The 24062-nt window shown below is 42.7% G+C and overlaps 1 long non-coding RNA gene across 1 annotated transcript; it reads right to left on the reverse strand.

Annotated features, from left to right (window-relative positions):
• Positions 1-430: 430 nt before the first annotated feature.
• LOC116984065 lies at positions 431-19385 on the reverse strand. Its single transcript, XR_004414874.1, has 3 exons — positions 19327-19385; positions 3109-3113; positions 431-450 (listed from the first exon to the last, which is right to left on the reverse strand). It is a non-coding gene; the product is annotated as an uncharacterized LOC116984065 (long non-coding RNA).
• Positions 19386-24062: the final 4677 nt, after the last annotated feature.

The following is a 24062-nucleotide window of genomic DNA, read 5'->3' on the forward strand; positions in this document are numbered from 1 at the left end:
AGGAAGTAGCTGCAGATGCGGGTTTGCACCAAAGATAGGAACAAAATGCTGGAGTAACTCAGTGGGACAGGCAGCATCTCTGGATATCCATTGACTTGGCTTCCACAGCCTTCTATGGCAAAGACTTCCACAGATTCACCACCCTCTGACTAAAGAAATTCCTCCTCATCTCCTTCCTAAAGGAATGTTCTATAATTCTGAGGCTATTACCTCTGGTCCTAGACTCTCCCACTAGTGGAAGCATCCTCGTCACATCCACCCTATCCAAGTCTTTCACTCATCCTTCTAAACTCCAGCGAGTACAGGCACAGTGTCATCCAACGCTCATCATAGGTTAACCCACTCATTCCTGGGATCATTCTTGTCGACCTCCTCTGGACCCTCTCCAGAGCCAGCACATCCTTCCTCAGATATAGTGCCTAAAATTGCTCACAATACTCCAAATGCAGTCTGACCATCACATTATGGAGCCTCAGCATTATATCCCGGCATACAGGCAATATCCGGATTATGTAAGGTTTCCATTCCTGAGAAACAGTACCGAATCACATGTGGCAATAAAGTATTCCATTCCATATCACTCCACATGTTCTTGCTATAATTCTTTCATTTCATTGAAATAATTACCCCAACATTACCTTTAATTAAACTAATGGAGAATATATGTTGTATCCAGTCACTAATGAATACCATGAAGCATATTATTATTATTATTATCACAGGGTTCGAAAAAATGAATGGGAGAAATTTCATGAAATCGGATTTCCCGAAGTCAGGTTAGCTGTAATCTGGGGAGCCCCTGAATCTCATCTCCATTTCTCTTAACCCTGTCAATACTTGCCTCTTTTCACCCAAGAACATAGTCTAAATATGCATTACTCCCTGAGAATAAGAATGTTAAACACTGACTCATTTCCCACACAAAGGCAGAATGGAGGAGGAATTCTGCGGAATGTGGATTTGAATTCAATGAAATTTCCAATGCTTGAAATCAGAACTCTGGAAAAAATGTACTTAATAATGGAGGCACAAGAGATGGCAGATGCAGGAATCTTAAGCAAAACTATCATTAACTTGATTACGTTAGCTAAGGATCAGTGAGAAGAATGTTCTTATATCTCTTCGGTTGCAGATGCCTTAAATAGTTATGAGCGCAAACCAGAGTGAAAATAATGCCTTATACCCACCTCCTCAAACAACAGGAAATTAAAGATGACTCTTTCTGCAGACTCACACTATTAAATATCAGTTGCATTTATGAGATCCAGCCAGGGTAAAAAGAACTGCTTTAATTATCTGCTGAAAACGGTGGGTATAAATGTATCTTTTTGTAGTAATATCAAATCACTACACTGCAGTATTGAATTAATTTAATAAACACTGCAGCATGGTGAGATATGGCTTGATAACATTGCAAAGAGGAGCTACAAAGAAAAGTTGCGGCATGGTAAGATCTGAGCTGTTGTATATGTGTATTAAACGGAAATTAGTTTATTTTCACAAAAATATTTGCGTTATTCAATGCGAGCAATTTTAAGGAGTCAAGTCAAGTGTGTTTTATTGTCATATGTCCCGGACGTGCCAATGAAATTCTTACTTGCTGCAGCACAACAGAATATGTGAATATGTAAACATTGTATATAATGGGGAAAAAAAGAAAAAGTACAATAAATAACAAATATAGTGCAAATAGCAAATAATAATATAGTATTTTGCAGTTCAGAGCTTTCTTTACAATTGCAACGGTGTGCTGGGTCCAGGAAATATCATCTGATACCCTGCTACCTTCAGGTAGAAGGTACAGGAGCCTGAAGACTGCAACAACCAGGTTCAGGAATAGCTACTTCCCCACAGCCATCAGGCTATTAAACCTGGCTCGAACACAACTCTGATTATTAACAACCCATTATCTGTTATCTGCACTTTATCAGTTTATTTATTCATGTGTGTATATATTTACATTATGGTATATGGACACACTGATCTGTTTTGTAGTAAATGCCTACTGTGTTCTGTGTGTCGAAGCAAAGCAAGAATGTCATAGAAATTATCCTATCAGGGACACATGACAATAAACTTACTTGAACTTGAACTTGAACTTGAACTGATATATGCACGCCCATGAATTTGAAGTTATTGACCCTCTTCACCATCGATCAACACCGTTGATATAAACAGGATTGTGGATCCTCATCCTTCCCCAACTAAAGTCCACAATTAGTTCCTTGGTCTTACTGATGTTGAGAGCCAGGTTGTTGTGCTGGCACAATTTGGTCAGTCGGTCAATCTCACTTCTATACTCTGACTCATCCCCATCTGTGATTTGTCCCACAACAGTGGTGTAATCGGCGAACTTGATTATGGAGTTCGCACTATGACCTGCTAAGCAGTCATGGGTATAGAGTGAGTAAAGCAGGAGGCTGAGCACGCTGCCTTGAGGTGCTCCCGTACTAATTGATACTGAGGATGAAGTGGTTCCTCCAATTCGAACAGACTGTGGCCTGTGGATGAGGAAGTCGAGGATCCAATTGCAGAGGGATGCGCAGAGGTCCAGTTCCATGAGCTTTGTAACCAGCTTGGAAGAGATGATGGTATTAAACGGCGAGCTGTAGTCTATAAACAACAGCCTGACTTAGGTGTTTTTATTGTCCAAGTGGTCCAGTGCAGAGTGGAGAGCCAGTGAAATTGCATCTGGTGACCTGTTGTGGCGGTATGGGAACTGTAGTTGGTCGAGGAATTGACCTGGAATCTGCAGCAAAATGGTCACAGTTCCATGAACAGCTGACCCTCCCATGTTGCAGCAGTTCAGGTCATGGAAATTTGGCCGAATGTAATTCATAAATCAGTGCCCAGAAACTTGAGATATAGATTAGAATTCAGATAGATAGATAGATAGATAGATAGATAGATAGATAGATAGATAGATAGATAGATATAGATAGATAGATAGATAGCTAGATAGATAGATAGATAGATAGATAGATAGATAGATAGATAGATAGATAGATAGATAGATAGATAGATAGATAGATAGATAGATAGATAGATAGATAGATAGATAGACTTGTTGAATCCCAACCCTTTCCCTGATACCCCCACTTCCTAAACCCATCCTAATCCATGAGCCTTGTCCACCCCCAAGTCGAATGTTGGGCCTCAGCTAGCAGTAGATCGCTTTGTCATTGCCGATAAAATAGTTTAATATGAGAGAAAACCTCCCATAAGAACACATCTTTGCTAATAACATGGATCACAATGGGAAAATGGATGGTTCTCTAGGAATGCAGCCTCTTGTAATGCAGGGATCACCTGCAATTTCATGCATAACTCTCAGGAATTTCAGGATTCCCACAAGAAAACAGAAAACCCAAATGTGATGAGAGGTCCTCATCAGCAATTAGTTCAGCATTGGACTCCTCTAAGACTCAGTGGTGAGATGAAGAATACATCTCTTGCAGTTTTCCAGATGTTATGCTGGGAAATGTGTTGTATTCGGCCCATGAAAAACAGAGCCAATGACACAGAAGGCTGACCATACATCAGAACTGGCAAGATCCGGCACTAACAAGAAAGGTTGGTTATCTGAAATTGTTGAATACAATATTGATTTTAGATATATAAAATATGAGGTTCTCGTTGGGATTCATTAGAACAGTGTAGGAGACCAAAGGCAGAAAAGTTGCAAGGGAAAGTAGCTGAGATGGGGTGGTTTAGGAGGGAAGGGACGAGTGAATCAAGGAGTTGGCGTGAAGGCGGAAAGGAGAGCAGTTGGGAAGATGTGATTAGTGGTGGGATCACAATGGAGGTGAGCGGAATGTCGGAGGATAATGTGTTGGAGGCGGAGGCTGGAAGGGTGAAAGGTGAGGACCAGAGGAACTCTGTCCTTGTTCCGTTTGGTGAGAGCAGAACTATTAAAACACACCAGTTTCACAATTTTTCTAGTTCTGCTTAAGGATCATTAAGCAGGATCGTTATGCCCCTGTCCCACCTAGGAAACCTGAACGGAAACCTCTGGAGACTTTGCGCCCCACCCAAGGTTTCCGAGCGGATGGTTGCAGGTGGTTGCCGGAGGTTGCAGGTAGTGGAAGGTAAGACCTTCCACTACCTGCAACCTCCGGCAACCACCTTCAACTAGCATCGCAACCGGCATCGACTAAAAAATTACCGATTTTTAAAATGGCAACCTATTTTTAGTCGCGGCCGGTTTTGAATTTTTTGAAATAATCGCCGGAACATAGAAGAAGTGTAAACCACTTTCGACCATTAGGGAGACTGACAAAAACCTCCGGGAACCTCCTGAAACCGCACGGAAACCTTGGGTGGGGCGCAAAGTCTCCAGAGGATTCCGTTCATGTTTCCTAAGTGGGACAGGGGCATAACTTTGCTTCACCTTCCAAAGATGTTGCCTGACCCATCGAGCATTTCCATTTTTTTCTGTCTTCAGTTCCAATTTCCAACATTTACAGTAATTTTTGTTCTGAATTCGCTGGCAGAATATTCTCAATTCTAATGGTGCAATGCATATAAATGTTCTTTTAACTCTTCAGCCAATCAAGCGGTAGAGCTAATGCCTTAAGCGGCCTTTTCATGGGGCGACTTGACGCAAGAGTTAACCGGAGTTTAACATCGTGGGAACCTCGTGCGATAACAGTGCGGCATTCGTGGACCACCGTGGACCACCGTAGCGCTAACGGCAGGTAATCGTGTAACTTGGTCACTCGGGAGAAAATTCAAGAAAGTTTGAATTTCTCCAAGAGTGACTTGTACACTTGTGGTTGAGTATTGCAACATTATATGAACGTAGTGGCCAGTGCGATATCCGTAATAACTCTTGCGGGTACCGTGGGAACTCCTGCGAACGGTGAACCCGGAAGCTGGACAGAGGGGACAGAAGGTGAGTAAAAATTATCTTATGTGGGATTGAATTTAAAAAATAAATAAAAATAAAGATTTGCATCCGCATATGGACATCAACTTATGCATGAGTTATGTTAATGAGATTCAAGAAAATAACTATAATCTTTAAAAGGGACTTTAAAAGGGACTTTAAAAGGGACTTTACTGAAAGGTTACGCATTTTTATGGTCCGTGAGAAATTTTTCACATGTACTTCTTTGAGAGATACAGGTCGGAGTCCTCGGGTCCAGGGGTCCGGAACGCTACCAATCAATGTTGTACAGAGACCCGTGTAAGGAGTGAACTGCACATGCTGGTTTAAACCGAAGACAGACACAAAAAGCTGGAGTAACTCAGCGAGTCAAGCAGCATCTCTGGAGAAAAAAAGCTGATGTTTCGGGACGAGACACATCTTCAGACTCAATTCCGATTAGGCTGTCTGAAGAAGGGTTCCGGTGTTGGGGGAGTCCAGAACCAGGGTCCCAGTTTTACAGTCTACCGTGGGAACTCTTTAACTCAGTAAAGTAAAGTAGCCTTTATTGTCATATCAGCGCACAGGCAGCAGTTGACTGTTGCTCTATTCAGTTTCCCAGGGGGTCGGGACGGGACTGGAGTTGGGAGGGAAAGGTGGGGGAGTCGAGGGAGAGGAGGGGGAGACAGATGGGGGTGTCTTCATTTACTGACGGCGGGTGTCTGTCACTGAAACAGGCAGGTGAGATTTCACATCCACCTTGTGTGTGCCTTTCTCTCTCTCTCCCTCCCTCTTACACAGGCTGAGAGACTCTGCCTCTGTGAGTGTACGTCTCTTTCTCCCCCTCTCCCACACACAGTAAGACCGAGGTACTGTGCTCAGTCCATCTGTGTCTCCCACATACACAGTAAAATATGTCTCCAAATGAGCCAATTCAACCAAGGGAGGATATATATAGTGTGTGAAAAAAAAGTTACATCATTTGTGTCACGTGTAGTTCACGATGTTCATTCAAGATTTAACGGGAAAGCTCGGGAAACGGACAAGTTCACTCGCACAAATAGCAGAAATGCCGAGTACCGTGGGAACTCTTTATCTACTGCCGTTATATCGTGCGAGACTCGTGCTGGACCACGACCTCTTCACTCTGGTGACATCTTGCGTCAACTCGCCCCGTGAAAAGGCCGCTTTACAGCGCTGGAAACCCGGGTTCGATCCTGACCCGAGTTTGTACGTTCTCCCCATGACCACGTGGGTTTTCTCCGAGATCTCCGGTTTCCTCCAACACTCCAAAGATGTACAGGTTTGTGGGTTCATTGGCTTGGTATAAATGTAAATGTAAAATTGTCCCTAGTGTGTGTAGCATAATGTTAATGTGCGAGGATCGCTGGTCAGTGCGGACTCAGTAGGTCGAAGGGCATGTTTCCGTGCTGTATCTCTAAACTAAACTAAACTAAACTAAACTAAACTAAACTAAACTAAACTAAACTAAACTAAACTGAACTAAACTTCCATTCTATGCCTTCTGGAATAGTTCCTCTCCATACCATGACTTCACATAGTTCTTTCAGATCCCCTTTCAATCTCTTTTTTTCCAAAGGATATAACACCAGTTTCTCCTGTTTAAAATCCATAATTTGTGGAATCATTCTCTGAAATTTGAATTCCCCTCATTAAGGCATATTTCCTAATATCTGGCTCTGAGAACAGGACATCAGTGGTGCTAAACCAGTCAAGATTTAGTACAAATAAATTAATAAAAGTTCACCAAGATTTACAAGGATGTTGCCAGGACCAGAGGGCCTGAGCTAAAGGGAGAGCTTGACCAGCGTAGGACTTTATTTCTTGAAGCGCAGGAGGATGAGGGGTGATCTTATCCCTGAGGGGTGTATAAGATTACGAGGGGAATAGACAGGATGAATGCACAGTCTTGTACCCAGAGTAGGGGAATCAAGAACCAGAGGACGTAGGTTTAAGGTGAGAGGGGAATGATTTATAGGAATCCGAGGGGCAACTTTTTCCACATAGAGAGTGGTGGGAATATGGAATGAGCTGTCGGAGATTTACTGACCTGAAGCTCACTGGCCTATAATTCCCTGGATTCTCTCTGCTTCCCTTCTATAAAGGGGTCAAGATTAGCTACTCCAGTCCTCTGGGATCTCGGCTGTGGCTAGAGAAGATGCTAAGATCATCATCAAGACTTCTGCAATCGCCTCTCTCAATCCCATCAGGACCTGATGATTTATCCACCTAAATGCTCTTCAAGAGCCCCATCACCTCCTCCTTCTCAATCTCAAACTGCCCTTGCATGTTAATATTCTCTTGTTAGTTCGCCTTTTAGAATCATACCCTCCAATCGATATTGCTTCGCCTTGTTTTCCCTTCCAAAAAACAACACTGTCTTAAAGTTTATTTGTCATGACTCAGACATTCCCACCGCCCTGCCCATGCTACCACCAAGTATTCCTTGCATTTCACTATGGATTCAGGTTTTGTGTCATCTTTGGAAAGGCGGCTTTGGAAAGAGGGCCTGTGTCAGGTCGCTAATTTATATTAAGAGAACCAGTGGTCCTAGTGTCAATCTCTGGGGAACTCCATTGTATAAGCCCCTATGTTCCAAAAAAAACAACTGTTCACTATCACCCTCTGTGAGTTAAACGTTCTTGTATCCACGCTACTGTCATTTTTATTCCATGGCTATCAGCTTAAAATGGCACTTTAACAAATGCCAGTCAAAATTTCATGTACACGATCTCAAAAGCATTTTCATCATCAGCCATCTTTGTTTCATCATTATCACGTTGGTTAAATATGATTGTCTCTATCATGACTTGTCTCTATTCAGATTCCACAATCCATGCCTGGCTGTCTAAAGGGCCTGTCCCACTTTACGAGGTAATTCACTAATTCTCCCGAGTTTTCCCCTGATTCAAATTCACAGAATGTTCGTAACGAGTCCATAGGAGGCTGTAGGAGTTTGTAGATATATCGTAGCAGCTCGTTACGCTAGCCGTAGGTACTCGGGGCATCAGGTAAGTCGGGATGTTTTTTCATCCCGTTGAAAAATGTCCATGAATAAAAAAATAGTTGGGATGGCTCTTAGGAGTGGAACTGGCCCTTTAGTGACTGCTGGTTGCGCCTTAGGCTATCATTTCTAAAAGCTTCAACAATACCGAGTTCAACTAATTGACCTGTGGTTCCTACTGCCCCTGTCCCACTTAGGAAACCTGAACGGAATCCTCTGGAGACTTTGCGCCCCACCCAAGGTTTCCGTGCGGTTCCCGGAGGTTGCAGGTGGTTGCCGGAGGTTGCAGGTAGTGGAAGCAGGTAGGGAGACTGACAAAAACCTCCGGGAACTGCAGGGAAACCTCGGGTGGGGCGCAAAGTCTCCACGCGTTTCCGTTCAGGTTTCCTAAGTGGGACAGGGGCATATTTACACCCTTGTTTGAATAAGTGTATGTTTGTAATTCTCCTGTGCCTAGGCACCAGTCTGATGTGAACAAATGTTTGGGAGTTAATGACTTTAGAGATACAGGCTCTTTGGCACACCCAGTCCACACTGACCAAGGATTACCCATACATTAGTTCTATCCTGCGCATAAAGGACAATTTACAGAAGCCGATTAACCTACAAACCCGCACATCCTTGGAATATGGGAGGAAACCAGAGCACCCGGAGAAAACCCACACGGTCACAGAGAGGACGGACAAACTCCATACAGACAGCACCCATAGTCAGGATCAAACCCAGGTCTCTGACACTGTAAATGCCCCAGTTCCACTTAGGAGACCTGAACGGAAACCTCTGGAGACTTTGGGCCCTACCCAAGGTTTCCGTGCGGTTCCCGGAGGTTCCCGGAGGTTTTTGTCAGACTCCCTACATGCTTCCACTACCTGCAACCTCCGGCAACCACCTGCAACCTCCGGGAACCGCACGGAAACCTTGGGTGGGGCCCAAAGTCTCCAGAGGTTTCCGTTCAGGTCTCCTAAGTGGGACAGGGGCATAAGGCAGCAGCTCTACCGCTGCGCCACTGTGCTGCCAATTAATGGTTAAAGCCGCAGTAATATCCACCCCTCAGCAATCAGACCTCACCTAGACTGGATGATCCATTTACTCCAATTGCAGTTAACTTCCTGGCAAAGGGTGGTGAATCTCTGGAATATTGCAGAGGGTTAGCGGAGGGTTTGTGGATTGTTAGGGATATTGCAAGAGGAATGAAATAAAAGTTGGTATTATCAAGACAACATAACATTTGCCTTGCTAATAGCCCACTGTACCCATATGCTATTTCGGCGACCTGTGTACAAGTCACCGAGTTCCCTTTGAAAATTAATACTACAAAATCTCACACCGCTTTTACAAAGGCTCAGCATATGTACCGTGTCTGGTGAAGCAAATAACATCACATCGTTCCACATTGCACGCCATCTGCCATGTTATCGTCCAACCATTCAGCTTGCCAATATACCCACTTGCCATCTCTCTCCAGCTTCTGCAAATTCCTTGCATAGCTGATCCTCTACGGGCAAAGGATCCACACATAAAACAACGGGTGGCCATTCCATCCGCCGAGTGTTTGTTCAGTCAATGTTGTAAACTAAGCCGAGCCTATTAACCCATTTTCCTATCTAACCCAACTATGAATTATCTGTCTCTCTGAATTACACCGTATGTTTGCTTCTGAAACACGCTATTAAGCTTGATGGCATGGTGGGTGAGTGAATTGGAAGTAGATCCTTTTACTGAACTCAAACTATTCCAGCCCTCTTAATAATATTTACATTGAACTCAGAGCTGTCTCCTACTCCCAGCCAGTACGTCTCCAGCAATGTCTGTTGGATAATGAATACTATGGCAGCATCAAACGATGAATTCTCTTGCACTTGTGCGTTAATGAGGCACTATGTTTGGCTGGTGCAGAACGTGGCATTTGATTGCAATTCAAGGCAACCCCCAGAGCCTCAGTCTGTTTCCGAAGCATGGAAGTTAGTGGTTCATAACCCTGAATTAAACTAAGCGTTCAGCATTCTGAAAGAGAGAGGTCTATTGTCCTTGGAGCAATCTGAGTCACAATGGGTTAACTTGAAAAATGCCATCTTGCAATTTACAATGAACACATTTTAATATAGTCAACCCAACCAGAAAATATTTTGTCGTTTTTATTCGCCTCATGAACTTCACAAAAATATGCTGCAATTAAGCAGAATGGGACATATTGACATTTATCTCCCATGAACTGACTCATTGCAATTAGAAATAAAGATCTACTTATTGCATTGCTCATATTCAAACATTTTTAATATTCTTTGGTTATTAAATAATGTAAAGCACAGGCTTGCCAGTCCCAAGTGTCAACCATGGCGGAGCCCAGAAAACTTTGAATAAAGGGCTTGCTTTAATTACTTTGGCACAATCTCGCATGTTTCTTACTAGGGTGCTCATTATTCCATCATACTCTGAACGTTAAATTTGTTTTAATGCCCCAGTTCACATTCCATATGGCCATGGAAGTAAAGGCATGTTTGTGAAAAAAAAATAGGTGGGCGGAATTTACTGGCAGTGAGCGATTCTTCCAGTTCAGTTCTGGGCACCATGTTATAGGAAATATATTGTCAAGCTTGAAGGGTTTAAAGAAAATTTACAAGGATGTTGCCAGGACTAGAGGGTCTGAGCTGTAGGGAGAGGTTGAGTAGGCTGTGTCTCTATTCCTTGGAGCGCAAGAGGATGAGGGGTGATCTTATAGAGGTGTATAAAATCATGAGAGGAATGAATCAGGTAGATGCACAGTATCTCTTGCCCAGAGTAAGGGAATCGAGGACCAGCGGACATAGGTTCAAGGTGAAAAGATTTAATAGGAATCTGAGGGGATATTTTTCACACAAAAGGTGGTGGGTGTATCGAGCAAGTTGCCAGATGGGAGTAGTTGAGGCTGGGACTAACCCAACGTTTAAGAAACAGTTAGACAGGTACATGGATAGGACAGGTTTGGAGGGATATGGACCAAATGCAGGCAGGTGGGACTAGTGCAGCTGGGACATGTTGGCCAGTGTGGGCAAGTTGGGCCGAAGGGCCTGTTTCCACATTGTATCACTCCATGACTCTATGACTACTTTTCCACATTGCTTGGGTTTGGAACAAGTTGGGTCACCAGGAATGTTCCATTTCATGAGACACTCTATTGGAAAAGGTGAAAGCTCCACAAACTTGGGATACAGTCCGCCGACAAGGTTCATTCGGGAGGCAAAGTTCACGTGGAATGTGAGTGACTTTATTGAGAAAGCCTTTTTTTGAAAGAGTAAGCTGTAAAGACAAATTCATTAGTATTGAGCGTGCAAGTCACAACACGGTTGTCACGGGAACAGAGATGAACTCTGCTAGAATAACTTTTTCTTCAGGTGGCTGTTTGAAATTATTTCTCTGCCTTTTCTCCGCGGAATTGGGAAACATGCTGAATTTAAACGTTAAACCCAAGTTAAAACAATTGCTATATATGCTAATGTAAGTGTTTGTTAACTTGGCACTGCTTGTTGAGGTTTCATTATGGAGCCAGGATTCTTGAAAGAAACCTTTTCCTCTTGTGTTGCAGATGCTGGTTTAAACTGAAGATGGACACAAAAAGCTGGATTTCCTCTGCGGGTCAGTTAGCACCTCTGGAGAAAAGGAATAGGTGACGTTTCAGGTCGAGACCCTTCACCAGAGACGCTGTCTGACCCACTGAGTTACTCCAGCTTTTTGTGTCTATCTAACATTATCCCCTTGCTTTCCCCCCAAGCTGCATTGTGTTCGAATTTGCCACGCACTATCCCTGTAGAAATTCAGTGACACGAAGACCGGTGATGCACTGAGAAATGGTTGCTTTATTCTGCCATAATTACAAAAACAAACGCAACACTGTCTGTAGTCTCATTATTCTACTGGTTGCTGTGCTGGAATGTTTATACTGTAGGTCTTTTAAGTCAATTTTGTTTGACATTTGGAGCTGAAACTGCATTAAAATTCAAGACGCTGCCTGACCTGCTGAGTATTTCCAATAATCTGTTCAAGCATTCAGCATATATTTAAAGGCGGAACAGTGACACAGCTAGTGGAGCATTTGTCTTACAGCGCCGGAGATCCAGGTTCGATCCTGACCTCACCGGTGCTGCCTGTGTGAATTTTGCACGTTCTCCCTGTGACCGCATAGATTTCCTCCAGGTGCTCCAGCTTCCTCCCACATCCGAAAGACATGCGGGTTTGTAGGTTAATTGGCCTCTGCAAATTCCCCCCGGTATGTGGGAAATTGGCATAACATAGAACTAACGTGAATGGGTGATCGATGGTCAGGGTGGACTCGGTCAGTTGCATTTCTAAAACTAAACTATGTTTTCTTCTACTGAATGTTAGTTGGGCATGAGAGAGACGCTGTTATTAAAAGCATCAGAGCATTCAGCAGGGAGAGGTCTTAATATGTGCCGATATGTTAGAGAGGAAAAATATTTGGTGCTCGATCTTTGAACCAGTTTGCATTGTGCTTAATGACACAGTGAATGCATTGATTTAAAGGCACAATAAATGTAAATAAATACATGTACTATCAGTATTGTTCTTCCTGCCTCTATTTTTAAGAGCATATTTTAGAAATAAATGATAAATTGATTTTTGTGAACTGTTCATTTTTACATAAGGACCATAACATTGAGTCCTCCAGGATCGTTGAACCGCTATATTGCAAAAATAAGTTGGATCCGCAGGAATAGTGCAGATGGCAATTGCAGGTGGCAGGCATGATCTAGTCCAAATATTTTCTCCAATAGCCCTCTGCGCCGGCAATAAATGTCTACCATACAGAATTTATATTTGTATCCATTTTGCATTACGGAGGCCGCTTGTGGTTTTTTTAAAAGTGCTCAGTGTCCAATTCCTTTCGATTACAGAATGCACACATCGGTGGCATGAACCAGAAATGATGCAGGCTAGAAGAACAAAAGCAAGAAAAGTGGGGGGTTAAAAACAAGTGGTGCAGATGATTCCATGAAAGAAAATGTTTAAGAAGGAACTGCAGGTGATTCCATGAAAGAAAATTGAGTTTTTGTTGATGAAGGTTTTATCGGAATCAGCCTGCAATTATTTTTATGGCTGATTTAGTTTACAAAAAGAGACTGGAGTTACTCAGCAGGTCAGGCCGCGTCTCTAGATAAATGTAGCTAGAAAGGAGCTGCAGATGCTGGTTTACACGAAAGGACGCAAAGTGCTGGAGTAACTCAGCGGGTCAAGCAGCATCTCTGGAGCGCATGGAGAACATGACTTTTCAGTTGGGACACTTTTTTAGACTTCCAACCTGAAACATTACCTATCCATGTTCTCCAGGGATGCTCAGATTCAGATTCAGATTCAGATTCAAACTTTATTGTCATTGTGCAGTGTACAGTACAGAGACAACGAAATGCAGTTAGCATCTCCCTAGAATAGCGACATAGAATATGAGCAATAAATAAATATATTGGCAATCATCGAGGTACAGTGTTGAGTAATGTAACAGCCGCCAGGAAGAAGCTGTTCCTGGACCTGCTGGTCCAGCAGCGGAGAGACCTGTAACGCCTCCCGGATGGTAGGAGGGTAAACAGTCTGTGGTTGGGGTGAGAGCAGTCCTTGACGATGCTGAGCGCCCTTCGCAGACAACGCTTGCTCTGGACAGACTCAATGGAGGGGAGTGAGGAACCGATGATGCGTTGGGCAGTTTTCACCACCCTCTGCAGTGCTTTCCGGTCAGAGACAGAGCAGTTGCCATACCATACTGTGATACAGTTGGTAAGGATGCTCTCGATGGTGCAGCGGTAGGAGTTCACCAGAATCTGAGGAGACAGATGGGCCTTCTTTAGTCTCCTCAGGAAGAAGAGACGCTGGTGAGCCTTCTTGACCAGAGTTGAGGTATTGAGGGCTGCCTGACCTGCTGAGTTACTCCAGCATGTTGTATCTTATTTTGTAAATCTGCAGTTACTTGTGCCTATTCTTTAATTTAGTTTAGTATAGTTTGGAGATACAGAATGGAAACAGGCCTTTCAGCCCATTGAGTGCAGGCTGATCATCAATCAACCATTCATACTAGTTCAAGGTTATCCCACTTTCTCATCCTCTCCCAGCAATCCCTATTCACACTTGTTCTATCACACATTTGGGGCAACTTACAGAGGACAATTAACCTACAAATCCGCACATCTTTGGGATGTGGAGAAAACCAGAGCACCCCCGGAAAAAAAAAACCCACATGGACACAGGGAGAACATTCAAACTCCACACAGAACCATCGGGACTTCTCTCCCCTCAATCGGGGACATTGTGAGCAAACGTTGCTTTTCTAAGGCCAACAGCATTATAAAATACCCCACACATCTCCATCATGGACTGTTCACTCTGCTGCCCTCGGGCAAAATATATCGTAGCATAAGGAGTAGAACGTCAAGGTTTCGCAACAGCTTCTTCCCACGAGCCATCAGACTCTTGAATGCCATGTAATGGGCCGCCACCATTATCTATTTTATCTTTTTATCCATTTTGTCTTTTTATTCATTTTATCCTTCTGTTTAATTTTGTGTTGCACGGGGAGCCAAATGCAACGGAATTTCGTTTAGAATTGCATATATCTGCAGACCACGTCTTTTGGAAGTGGTCTGATTTGCCTGCAAGGAGGAGTCTCATATCTTCCAGGTGTAATGTTTCAAACATATTTGAAATCCACATATTTATTGTTGGTATAGGAGCGTTTTTCCAGAATTTTAGTATAAGCTTTTTTCCCGTTTTTCCCGTGGTCTGCATTTGTCGACTTACTACAAGTATAAGGTGCAACAGCACTTTAAAAAAGAAATGGAACACATTCATTTGTAGGATGTACAAAGTTGAATAAATTTGGAGCGATATATTTGATATATTTACAAAACTTTTCAAGTCCACAATAGAACCTAAAACGGAATGGATTATATTTGGAATAATAGTAGAAGATACCAATTTAAATAAAGACCAAAACGTTTTTTTTAATTATGGGTTAATAATTGGAAAGAAATTGATACTTAAATTTTGGAAAAATACAACCATACCAACTGTTAAAATGTGGATTAGGAATATGATGGACATAGCACGCCTTGAAGAAATGAGACTCCGACTAATAGATAAATATGACCAATTCTTAAGGAGTTGGTCTCCTTTCATCGACTTTTTGGAATCATGTGATGCAGCGGTACCATAAAGATTGCTGATTTCAGTTCATGACGTGGATAGATCTACATCTCCGAATAAAGATTTGAAAAATTCCCTTTTAAGGAGCCTTCTCTCATATTTCTACTTTCTACTCTACACGTTTTTCTATTCTCTACCATCTATTTTTCCTCTTTTTCCCCTTTCTATTGTTTTCTTTTTCTTGTCTTGCTTTCTTCCTTCTCAAAACATAAAAGTAGAGGTTGTACATAGAATGGATTACGGTATGACATAGTTGGCACCTAAAATTAGGTTCCACTGTACTGTTTTGTACTGTATTAACTTCTAATAAAATAATATATTTAAAAAAAAAAAAATAAAAAAAAAAGTGTCAGGATCTGGTAAGGGGGGATGAAAAATACGAAGTTGGTATATCCCTTTTTGCACGGTTTTCATAATAGAGCTTTTGTTTCTTTTTCTTTCTTTCTTTTCTATGGTCTATTTCTTAACTTTTTTCCCTAATTCTTTGTTTAATGGGTTTTTCTTTTTGATCACTTTTTCACACTAACACGACTCACTTTCTTTACTTTCTTTATTTCTATCTTTCTTTAAAGCTTAAAAATTGAAGGGGTACAATAAATGTAATAAGATATACGTGGCTTGTACTACTGCAATATACTGTGCTAATAATTTTTTTAAAAAAGAAAAAAAAAAAGAATTGCATATATCGATGTATTTCTAAATGACAATAAAGTTTTGATTGATTGATTGATTGAGGCAGCACCCGGGAGTAAGGGTCGAACCCTGGACTCTGGCACTGTGAGGCAGCTGTTCTGCCAGCTGTGCTTTGAAGGAACCACCCCTTGACCATTTGTTGTTCACAGCCGGAAAAACAGCCAAACATCCCCACGTGGAAACCAAAATTAAAATCCAAAAACTTCAACAGCCTTTCTGCAACGTGGTGCTTTTAATGAAGATTTTCATTGCATATACGTGTAGGCGACATACGTCACATAGGCCAAAAAGTCACAGCATGCCATACACAAGCTTAAATCCTCCACAGGTCACAAGTCAAATGCTTCCTTGCACCACACAAAAAAGAACTTAATTTATTACTCACAAAAGCAAAGGAGTGGGACTGATTGTTGCCACACTGTAACCTTGGATTTGTATTTATATTGTGCTTTGTGTTCATTCATCCCCACAGAACAGCAATAAATATCAAGACTCCTTGATGAATAATGTATATACCAGATCCCTATCATAAAGGTTATCTCAGGAACAATATTAAAAATGAAACAACTGCGGGTTTGTGTAAGAGAAAGAAGCTTTTGGATGCGAGTTGTAAATGTGAACAGGTCTTTTTATTGCCTATCCTTGGTGCAGGGTGAAGCCAATAATATACGACAGACAGTGGTGTTTATAAGATTGGAAAAGGCCAGGCAATATATTCAGTGGAAGTATTCGGTGATGTAAAATGTGGGGTTTAAAAGAATGTCTTATTTCACTCGCATTGCCTCCTTCAGAGTTCATTGGCTGGGTTGTTGCCTGTATTTCCAAGCCATTTCTGGCACGAGCGTTAGTGTTCACTTTTTGTTGACTTCAGTTCTTTGTTTCTACATTTTGACACCTCCACTGCAAAATCTCCTCAAGGTATGCTAGTCTGAAGAAGGGCCTCAACTATAATGCAAGGTGCATTTTAAAGTTCATGGAGCAGAATTAGGCCATTCGGCCCATCGAGTCTACTCCCCAATTCTCTCCCTCTCAACCCCATTCTCCTGCCTTCTCCCCATAACCTCTGACACCCGTTCTAATCAAGAATCTATCAATCTCTGCCTTAAAAATATCCACTGACTTGGCCTCCACGGCCATCTGTGGCGATGAGTTCCACAGACTCACCACCCTCTGACTAAGCAGCAGTCAGTATTCAAGTATACAAATTGCTGAGCGCAGGAGTCGAGTGAGGCAGTAGGGGACAATCCGTGGGTTTCTTTGCTCAGCCGAGGACTTATGGTTAAAATGACAGTCATATTTGTCAGCGCCCATTGGCACTGCACTGTGCAACTGACGGCAACTTCTGGCATTCCAACGGGCGCAGTTTATTCCGGCAATCCAGTTACTGTTAACATTCCTCTATGTTAGTCCCAGCAGGATAAATTATTTGACATGCAATTCCACTGTTCTCAATGTAAAAACTACAGAAAGTAGTGCCGAATACTTTGACGAATATAGTGTGAATAAACGAGGTGGCCAGGGCGGCAGGGTGGCGCAGCGGTAGAGTTGCTGCCTCACAGTGGCGGAGACCCGGGTTCGATCCTGACTACCGGTACGGAGTTTGTACCTTCTCCCCGTGACCTGCGTGGGTTTTTCTCCGGGAGCTCCGGTTTCCTCCCACACTCAAAAGACGTACAGGTTTGTAGGTTAATTGGTTTGGTATAAATGTAAATTGTCCCTCCTGTGTGTAGGATAGTTTTAATGATAGTGCGGGTATCGCTGGTCAATGCGAACTCGGTGAGTCGAATGGCCTATTTCCATGCTGGATCTCTAAACTAAACAAAAAACTATACTAGCTAACAGGGAAGATCTTCCCCGGGATCTATAGCAAGAGAATGCATTTCCAGTGTACATTGTTCATTGTTTTCTCCCTCCTTATCAAGTGGGAGAAACGTGCTTTCAATAATGCCTTGTTTTTGAACCTATCTTTTACATGCTCCAGAAATGCTTTAGCTGTCACGTCACGTTCATCTCCTGATGCTCACCCTTTGTCTCCCTTATTTGTCTCAATGCCTTGAACTCAGAGAGCTGCATCCTATTGTAGTGATGGAATAGGTTGTGCGATATGAAACCATGAAATCGGAGAAACAATATATCGCAGAAGGAAGCAATGTGTCCCATCAGATCTGTTCTGATACGTGCAGTCTGGTTCATTCCGCTGTCTGGCATTTCTTCGAACCCTTGCATGATTCGGCCACTTATCCAACTGGTATTTGAAATCCAGAAATTAATGTGTTTCTACCACTCTTTCACGAAGTATGTTGCAGATTAAAACTACTCGTTAAAGTACTAAGATTTTTGTCGTGTCACCTTTAATTCTTTTCTCTATCATGAAGATGGAACATAACCCAGTGCAGCATAGGAACTGGCTCTTTATCCCACAATTTATGTGCCAAATATGATGCACTGGTAAACTAATATCAGAGACGCTGTGCATGCCCGTCGAGGCGGTGGGTATGGCCTCAATGCGGTTGCAGGCCGGCAGGCCGGCAGGCCGTTGCCGCGCGGAATTTTTGGACAGTGTCAGTTTTTTGGAACCCCGTGCGATGTCGGGACCAGCTCCGCACAACTCCATACGGCTCCGGAGATCGAAGTGGGACCGGCCCCGCGAGGCCATACGGCTCAAGTGACCACGTTAGTTCGCACTTGCCGTTCCATGCTCGTGGGACAGGCCCTTAACACTTAACTGTCTGAGCTGTCTTCTGATGTCTTTCTTGCATCAGAGCTACTCTGTCTTAGATTGCCAAACAGAGGAGAGAGGATTAAATTGTGCTATCTAATCCTGTTCTGTTTATCTACTAACAAGCAAGAACAAATTTATCTGGGGTAAGATTTGGTGAACACAACAGCCAATCAATACCAATGCATTCAGCAACTAGGCATTTTTGCGTTTTACTCAACATAAAAGATTGTCCCGAAATGCTCAATAAAGCAAAAGAGATGCAATACCATTGAAGAAGATAATCAGAAAATTCATGTGATAGGAGCAGAATTAAGCCATTTGGCCCATCAAGTCTACTCCGCTATATAATTATGGCTGATCTATCTCTCCCTCCTAACCCCATTCTCCTGCCTTCTCCCTATAACCCCTGACACCCGTACTAATCAAGAACCTATCTATCTCTGCCTTAAAAATATCCATTGAGAGCCTGTGGCAAACAATTCCACAGATTCACTACCTTCTAACTAAAGAAATTCCTCATCTCCTTTCCGAAGGCACGTCAATTAATTCTGACTCTATGCCCTCTGGTTCTATACTCTCCCACTAGTGGAACATCCTCTCCACATCCACTCTATCCAGGCCTTTCACTTTTCTGTATGTTTCAATGAGGTCCCCTCTCATTCTTCTAAACTCCAGCGAGGACTGGCCCAGTGCCATCAAACGCTCATCATAGGTTAACCCACTCATTCTTGGGATAATTCTCATAAACCTCCTCTGGACCCTCTACAATGCGAGCACATCCTTTCTCAGGTACGGGGCCCAAAACGGCTCACAATACCTCAAAAGCAGTATGACCAGTGCCTTATAAAGCCTCGGAATTACATCCCTCTTTTCATATTTCAGTCATTTCGAAATAACTGATGACATTGCATTTGCCATTATTACCAATTCCACTTGCAAATGAACCTTTTGGGAATCCTGCACCAGCACTCCCAATTCTCTTTACACTGTCTTCCATCTTTCAATCCTCACTGACACAATGTGACACAAGCTTGTTTTTTAACAACGCAAAACATATCTAATTGTCTTTCCCATCTCCCCCCACCCCCCCCATCCCGCCCACCTATGTTGTTTGTCCTGCAGAATACCCCAATATTTTTTCTTCTTATTCCAATGAAGAATTGACCCCATTGATGGTTTGAAACCACATATAGATCAGATTTGTAAAGACGACCAGTTTCCTTTCGTGAAGGGCATCAGTTAACCACATGTGTTTTAACACAGGTTGATGGTGCCATTACTGACTTATCCATTGCTTGAATTTGGATTCCCCGCTTGCTGAAGTGGAATCAAACTCAATATCTCCTGACCAATAGTCCAGGTCCCAGGATACTAATCTAATAATTTAACCAAGATTGTCCCAGGAATTGATTAGACAAAACGACAGTAACCAACAAGATGTTAGCCACGAGTATTTTAAACATAAATACAAAAAATACAAGAAGGACAATGGAGGACTCGGCATGGGGGACATGTTGGGGGGAGGGGGACAAAAGGAAGGAGCCGGCGTGCTTTGTAACTTTGTCAGCGCCGTAGGTGGCTGCTATCTGTATACATTATGTATGCAAGCAAAGAATCTCACTGTGCCTAGTCACATGTGACAATAAAGTATTCCTATTCCTAGGTATACGGATGAGTTAAAGTTTACAGAGGGGACATAGGAGGAGAGCAGTACTGCAAAGGGAACATGAGAATAGTTAGTTGCAATAATAATCATATGATATCCATCTGCTTCTGATTTTAATGAGGTGACTTTGGGTAGGACCTGTGTGTTCCTGGCAGCTATGAACCCCTAGACCTCTATTCCTGCCTCCTCCTAATTATCGGGACCAGCGCCACCAGCAACAGTAAATTAGACAACACATTATCCATTTTACAGTGTAGCAGCAGTTCTGACCAATAAGTGGTGATGTTCCTGAAATGTGTTCTACCAAGCAGAGAACAATTTTATTTTCATTAAATGACTCTTAATATTCTGGGATCTATTTCCAAAATGTCGTTGTCGTTCCAAAGATAATTGACTCTAATTTTGTAGCATCTTTGCTTGACTGGAGGAATTTATGACTTTATAATTACACAGAGCAGGAGCCAGCTCCAAATTAACAGTTGCATCACATCGATGAGAATCTGTGTGTGCTATCAAAAGATTGACTAGTGCTCCAGTTCTCCTACCTTTATTTAACTGTGTTCTCTTTTAATGCTAATGCCATATTTTGGCTGAATCTGGAGGTTTAATTTCCACCCTGAGCTCTTTCTAAACTGATTGTTCAGCAGAGTTCTGAGATGCAAGCGCCTGCTGTGCAGAGCCTCACTGGAGCAGTGCATCGAATAGCCTCTCATTACATGATAGCAAATTCCAGGAAGCAACGACACAGAGATACACACACTTAACTTCAAGAACAACTCTGAAACTACGCTTTTCTACTGAATTCACGACTCGCATCAAACTTCTGAGTAACAATGCGCATTTTGCTCCGTTAAGCTTAGCTTCAGTAAAACGATATTACCAGCTTAAGTAAACCAGTAGCGGAGAATTGGAGTTGCAATAAAATATTCCCCAATCATTTGATTGCTTTATTGTACACGCATTTGGGCACAGTGGTGGAGCAGTGATTTAAATGCTGCATTAAAAATCCAAAAGAATGAATTAACAATCCAAAAATCTAATCCTCCCACACCAGATGTGTCATTTAAATTCAGTTTAATACTCCAGAATTTTTCAAAGTTCTTAATCTTCCTCATTCTTCCTCTTAATTCTACCTCGTTCGGTTATTCCGCTATTGGTATTGTTTTTGCACTGCTTCAGATTGCACTACAAACTTTGCACCATTAGACGCTGCCTGACCCACCGAGTTTCCCCAACGCTTTGCGTCCTTTGGCACCATTCAGTTGTTTTGCATTTGTCATTGTGTTTATTGTTGTATCCATGATTATCATGTATGCTGTTGGCTCCGTGAGCTTCATACGACTAGGGAATTGTATTTCACCCTGATGTACACAACAACAAACTAATCTGAATATGATGAACATGAAACTGACTGGATTGTTATTAAAAACCCATTTTGGTGCACTAGAGAGCAATAGTGATAGAGACGTGCGGCACAGAAAAACGACCATTGCTCCACCTAATCAACACCAAAACAGCAGACGTCCATTTTACACTAAGCCTACATTAATCAATCACTTTATTTATTCTACCACCATTATCATCAGTTCTCACAGCCCCTAATTCTACCACTCATCTGGACATACAAGGGACAATTTACAAAAGTGTAGGAAGGAACTGCAGATGTTGGCTTACACCGAAGATAGACAAAAATTGCTGGAGTCACTCAGTCTGAAGAAGGGTCTCGAACCGAAATGTCACCCATTCCTTTTATCCAGATACGCTGCCTGTTCTGCTGAGTTACTCCAGCATTTTCAGTCTATCTACAATTTACAATGGGCCAATTAACCTGTCAACTCGCACTTTTTTGGAATGAGGCAGAAAACCAGGACAGCTGGAGGAATCCCATGCAGGCACAAGGAGAATAAGTTCAAAAGTCATAGGTGCAGAAATAGGCCATTTGATCCATCAAGTCTACTCTGCCATTCAATCATGCTGATCTATCTTTCCTTCTCAACCCCATTCTCTTGCCTTCTCCCCATAACCTTTGATACCCTTTCTAATCAGTGTGAAAACTCTATGTACACAACACCTGAGGTGAGGATTGAACCCTGTAATTGTGAGGCAGTGGCACTTATAGCTGTGCCAAAATGCTGCTCTTCCAATGGAGGGACCCTGTCCCTCTTGCTTTGTCTGGTTGATACTCGGCTTGTACTCGCTAGAATTTAGGAGATTGAGAGGTGATCTTATGGAAACTTACAAAATTCTTAAGGGGTTGGACAGGCTAGATGCAGGAAGATTGGTCCCGATGTTGGGGAAGTCCAGAACAAGGGGTCACAGCTTAAGGATAGAGGGGAAATCCTTTAAGACCGAGGTGAGAAAAACATTTTTCACACAGAGAGTGGTGAATCTCTGGAACTCTCTGCCACAGAAGGTAGTTGAGGGCAGTTCATTGGCTATATTTAAGAGGGAGTTAGATGTGGCTCTTGTGGCTAAAGGGATCAGGGGGTGTGGAGAGAAGGCAGGTACGGGATACTGAGTTGGATGATCAGCCATGATCATATTGAATGGCGGTGCAGGCTCGAAGGGCCGAATGGCCTCCTACTGCACCTATTTTCTATGTATCTATGTATCTATGTAACTCCAATCCGGTAACGCCACCGGGACAATGTGACTTTATGGCGAAGTTTAAGAGTCTAACATTTTTAACATCTCTGAACATGCATGGTACAAGATGGTGCCGAAAACGTGATGGCTCTTGCATACTGCCTCAGTGTAATCCACTGTTTTATACTCTTGTACATAAGTATGGTAGTGCCTAATGAATAGTAAGATGTAGGTACATGTGACAATAAAGTATACTTGAACCATTGACGGGTAAGAAGAAAGAGTAAAACAGGGGCTTATGTTCAGGTAACCAAATAGGTGATAGTTTTGGGTAACCAACACTTATTATGTACCTTTCCGGCTCCTACCAGTCCACCGAGGTTCTTTCTCTTGTTATCAAGGTTTATTACTCTCCCCCTATCTGTTTCCATCGGTTCCTCATCCACACTCCTATCTGCACAGTTTCTTCTTCCTCTCCCTCATCTGGTTTCATCTTCCCATCGTCCCTTCTGTATCCTGTTCCACTCATCCTCTTCCAACCTCCATCTCTACGTTCCCTGACCTCTCCCCCTATCTGTGTCATTCTGCGTAATTATTTTTCTTTCTTTTACGTCACCTGTATCCACCTATCACCCACTAGCCACAGTTTCAAAACTCACCCTCCCCTTCTATCTGACCATCAACCACCGCCCCACGTCCATCTCAATCGATTCTTACCTATCAACTACTATCTCACCCCTTACTTTATATCTTCATATTAGCTATCCTCCCTCTACACTTTCAGTTCTAATGCAGAGTCTCGACTGAAAACACCGGCCATCCCTTAGCCTTCAGATCTGCTGCTTGAGCCTGCTGTGTTGCTCCATTATTTGTATTTAGTTTATTTCTGTTCCCCTATTTATTTGCTCTTTCTCTTCCTAGCTTATGTTACACTTACTGGATTGATATCTGCCAAGCCCTCCCTCTGGTAAAATGTTCCAAGGTGCCTTCTCATGGAAAACAAAGCCTCATAATAAGATCCGGTGACTAAAACCTCATAGAGCTATACTACATGAAACATGACCTTTGGCCCAACCTGTCCATTCCAAATCAAGTTGCCTAATCAAGCTAGTTCCACTTGCCTGTACTTGTCCCATATCCCTCTAATCCTTTCCAGTCCATGTACTTGTCCATGTGTATTTTCTATATCATTGTACCCATCTCCACCATGCCCTCTGGCAGCCTGTTCCATATGTGCACCACCTTCTGTGTGAAAATGTTGCCCCTCAGGTCCTTTTTAAATCTTTCCCCTCGCACCTTAAATCTAGCTTTAGACTCC

Source organism: Amblyraja radiata, chromosome 2 (genome assembly GCF_010909765.2).
Source record: "Amblyraja radiata isolate CabotCenter1 chromosome 2, sAmbRad1.1.pri, whole genome shotgun sequence".
NCBI classification, from domain to species: Eukaryota; Metazoa; Chordata; class Chondrichthyes; order Rajiformes; family Rajidae; genus Amblyraja; species Amblyraja radiata.